Here is a 5,193-nt window from a genome sequence, read left to right on the forward strand (position 1 = left end):
GGTCCCGGAGTGTTAAAGTTCAAATTCAGTCAAATGGCAAAAAACTGGGATAAACTGGAAAAAAAGTTGGAAAATTCGGTTCCAGAAGCTACAGTAGTCGCGACCCCATGAGAGCCAGTTCGCGACCCCATGAGATCCAGGTCGCGACCCTTTTTCCAGGTCGCAACTCTGGTCGCGACTTCGAGATTTGGCAGAACCTCTGATTTTCGAGGATTGCCTGTAGTCGCGACCAGCTTAAGGGCTAGTCCCGACTTGGTACGGACGTCGTGGTTTTGACCTAATTTTGATTTTTCTCTCAATTGGAGGCACACTACTCATCCCTATATAAGGAATACCACACTGAAGGTCAGAATGAAGCAGAAATAGACCTAAATAGTGGAGGCAAGTGGAGAGAAAGCTATCTTGAAGACCCGGAGCGATATCACCTTCTAGTTTCTTTCTTTTACCCTTAAATTCTTCTTTATGTTTGTTTTTGTTTCTGAATTAATCATGGATGTTTTTAGAGTTATGTTGAACTAAATTTCCCAATAAGGGAGGATGATGAATGTTGTTTAAGTTTATGCCTAGTTAATAAATAATTGCCATTCCTTCATCTTATGTGTGAATACTATCTTTATTTGTGTTTAATTCCATGTGCAAGCTTGATCACCTTTTACATGTTCAATGATCTCAATTCGAAATCTGAAAAGTGAGAATTGAGAATGCTAAAATTTGGATAGTCTAGGTTTTGATGTGAAACGAAAGTATTTACATAGCCTCAGTGACTAATAGATTATTGCTTAATGCTGATTTTGTGTTGATTTAATTAAGAAGTTAATTAGAGAATACATCACTTAGAACCTAAAAGATCTGAAAAGAGTTAGGTTAATTTATAATCTGTCATTCACATTGAGATAAGGATAGCAATTAGGTATTAACTTTGGTAGCTTATCAACAGGATTCACCTCCCTGACCTCTCATCTTGATTAATCTTCGTTTATTTTCTCTTTAATTTTCTGAGTTATTTACTTTCAAATTGCAAACTTATTATTTTACCAAATAGAATCATAAGTATAGTTTAGTAGTACTTAATCCAATTCCCTGTGGTTCGACCTCACTTGCGTGAGATACTACTTGATTGCGTATACTTGCGTAATAAACATAAAATTCGTAACAATAATGTCAAACTCAGTTAGTTCCAGTTCTATAAGGTCAGCGCTCAACTCCCTATTTTCGATCCTAACCGGCATAGACCTAATGCGCCTATTAGAGATAACCAACTCCCCACTAGGTATTAGGGTTCCAAACCCTCTTTCTAAAATATCACAAGGCCTACCCAAAAGATCAATTATTCTTGTAGCTACATATGAGCGTGTAGCTCCTGAATCAAATAAAACTGTAAACAAGGAGTTGTTGACGGGAAGCTGACCTATCACAACAGAAGGACTGGCTGCAGTATCGGCTTGGGTGATAGCGAACACTCGAGCAGGAACCGGTTTCACCTCAGCTTTCGGCTCCTCTTTCTTTGCCTGAGGGCAATCTTTCTTGAAATGCCCCACCATGCCGCACAGGAAGCATGTCTTCCGGTTACACTCTCCCGGATGATGTTTCTTGCACCGTGGACACTCAGGGTAAGAGTAACCCTGGCGCCCACCTCTGCCTTGGTTCCCACGGAACCGCTCCACCAGATACCGGGGTGATTTTCCTTTTCTGTTCAGTGGTGGAGTCACCACCATCCCTACCATAAACAGGATTAGGAACAGTGGGGGTTCCACCAACATTTGGAGTTACCCGGGGCTCCTGAAGAAATTTCACTGCACCCTCGGCTCTCAAAGCCTTTTCGACCATTTCAGCATATGAAGTTGCTTCAGTAGTAGTAATCACCAAATCGTGCCTAATTTTCGCACTCAAACCGGCCAAGTACTTTTCTTTCTTGCTGAAGTCAGTTGGCACGATTCCCACAGCGAGCTTGGCCAAACGGTCAAACTTAGTAGTATACTCAGTAACAGACATTCCCTCGGTTTGAACCAGTTCTGTGAACTCTTTCCGCTTAGCACTGCGGATGACTTCATTGTAATATTTAGAATTGAACAATTCCTTGAATTCCTCCCAGGTCATAATTGTGACGTCCCGAGTGAGGGTTATCAATTCCCACCACACGAGAGCGTCCTCCTGAAATTGGAATGTGGCGCAGGTCACTCGATCATTACAAACCACTCCCATAAAATTGAGGATACGCTCGATCACTGTGAGCCAATGCTCAGCCTTCACTACATCCGAACCTCCTAGAAACACTGGAGGTGCTTCCGGAACCTTTCATACAACGGCTCCATACGGTTGCCAACAACAGGTTGTTCTGCTGGCACCGCTGGAACTGCAACGGCCTGAACTACTTGAGGAGGCACAGCAGGAGGACCCTGCTGCCTCAATCTTTGAATCTCCTCATCTTGTTGGCGAATCCGATCTTGCATTTCCGCTAATCTTTGCTCCCAATCCGGAGGAGCTTGTGGTGGATTTACAGGGCGATCACCCTGAGCTCTGCCACGGCCACGGCCGTGACCACGAGGATTTTGGGGATTTCTCTGACCGCCTCCGGTCTCAACCATGTTACCCTGACTTCTTGTATTTCGCAGGGCATCCATTTTATAGGACTTAGCCTGCGAACCCATAAGCCAGGCAGGTTAGACAGCGATCAAAACTTAACGCCGCTCTTAAGGACATAAAGGCAACACACTTTAAAATAATTAATTAATTAAAATCTATTATGTTTCCTAACATGCTTTCACACTCACAATTATTTAAAATACTGAACAATTACGGGCTTACTGAACCGTGAACCGAGCTTTCTCTGATGAAGATTGTACATGTCTTAGCAAGCTTCGGTAGACAAACCTGGCGGCTTTGATACCAAAATTGTAACGCCCTAATGTTAAGGTACGCTACAGTGCTTTTTCAATTACAGTACAATCTTTGCTAACCAAAGAATTTTCTCTGATAAACGTGTCAAATTTAAACTTTTGTATTAAATATTAAACCTTATAATATAATAAAATATTTACAAGTGTCGGGATCCCTTTTTTAAACTTTGTAAAATTAACATTTCAAAATATACATTTTTCATAGGTCGCACATCGACTAACAAAATACAATCCCCAGATGTCCCGAGACCGAACACTCCAGGTCGCGCCGCTTCAACATGTACAATCTCATCCGAGCTCAGGTTCACTCCTGTTCAGCCTTCGCCTTTCCTTTACATACACATGAAAGTAGAACTGTGAGTCAACAGACTCAGTAAGAAAAGCATACAACATATCATATAATTTCCGACTTGTACTTAAGCGCCCATACACCTATTTACAAGGCTTAACAGATGAGTACGAATGTTCCATACTAGGGTATAACCACTATACCACATACACTACGTACCTCGATGTACGAGTGTTGGTAGGGTTTGCTCATACCTTGAGTACCTTTGAGTGATATACCACGCACTCCCAGTACCTCACCGTACTTATGCTGCTATCACAGTACTCTCAGATAACATTCACTATACCAATGCACTCTATACCATAACCGTATAAGTGTTGGTAGTGCGAATAACATTTTAAGCATGCATATACACATAACATATACATACACTCAGATATTCATATCACACATTGTATACAGTTCTTACCTTCTTTCCGAATTCAAGTGTGCTGGCCGACCTGAACGGAAATGCTTGTGCTAGATGGATGCCCTAATCACATTAATTGTAACACAGATGAGTGACTCGCTAAATCACTTTCTGGGGACTTAAACTTCAACCTAAAAGTTTCCCTATCTATAAACAACATGGCAATACCCTAAATATCTCAAAATTGGGAAAAACTAGGGTCTCAAAAATTCCCTTAATCGGCAGACCGGTCCCAACCGGAAGTCCAGTTCTGGGACACCAACCGGTCGATCGGTTGGTACAGGTCCCCCAGAACCGGTCGACCGGTTCTGCACTGGGAACCAAAATAATGCCCCATGAACTCAAAATTCAACCAAACTTTACCAAACTCTCCAGAACACCTGCACAATACATTTACAACCTTTTCCAACCAACAAATCCCAGAAAAAAACCATTAAAAATCAAGTTGCCATTAAAGCTCAAAGCTTGAGTTTCAAGCTTGCTTAAAACTAACACCATGCATCAAAATCAACTACCAGAACCTTTAATCAACCAATATTGAGCATAAAAACCGAACCCTAACCATTTCTAAACCTAACAGCCCCTATTCCTCAAAAACACAAGCCCAAACTAAACTTAAATTCAAGAACTAGCGCAAGGAGTTGCTAAAGCTTACCTTGGCTTGATTTCTTCTTGAATCCCTTGCTGCAAGCACCAAAAATCCACAACAAAACCCCCTGGTTTTGGCTGCTTCGAAGAGAGAGAGAAAATGGAAAGAGTTGTTCTTCAATTTTTGGTCTTTTTTCTTAATTTCACTAAATGAAGTAAAAGGTAGGGAAAATCAATTTCCCTTGCTGAGAAATCAGCTTGCTAGGTGTCACCTACTCATGGCAGCCACCTATTCCACTAATTAACCAAATGTCTAAAATGCTCTTAACCCAAAAACTAAGGTTTTTCTAAAGCTAGGGGTAAAATGGTCAAATTCCATAATCCCGCTCAATCCCGATAATTTATTTTCTCTAAAATATTCCCCGCTAAGAAATAAAGTTCTAAACTTACTCATGTGATCAAACTAGACATCCATCGCATTTTCCGTTGTCGCCGAGCAAAAATTACAAAAATAACATATTTCACATATTAATCAAATAATACCCCTAGAGTTTAATAAAATCTCCAAAATTGAGAAAGTATAACTCTAATATTTATTTCTAATTATTGGGGTCCACAATTAAATAAATTCATAAATAATTATAAAATAACAGAAATTAGTGCTAATTGCCTTTTTTAATCCAATTTACTAAAGCGGTCATTACACTTAGTCCATGAGTCTTTTTTATTTATGAGAGTATTTATTACAGAGAATGTTCTTGGTAGATTTTCTCTCTTTGGCTCTTTTGAAACCCAGAATTCTCGACCCCCGCCTTAATGTGTTTGGGGGATATTTATAGTGTTTTTTTGTGGGGTGATCCCTAGAACCGAGCTACATGTCTTTCTGTATTTTTTCAGTGGGGCACGCATTCCCAACCAGTGTAACATAGGAAATGCATGGTCTATACCCT

Source organism: Cannabis sativa, chromosome 2, assembly GCF_029168945.1.
Source record: "Cannabis sativa cultivar Pink pepper isolate KNU-18-1 chromosome 2, ASM2916894v1, whole genome shotgun sequence".
NCBI classification, from domain to species: Eukaryota; Viridiplantae; Streptophyta; class Magnoliopsida; order Rosales; family Cannabaceae; genus Cannabis; species Cannabis sativa.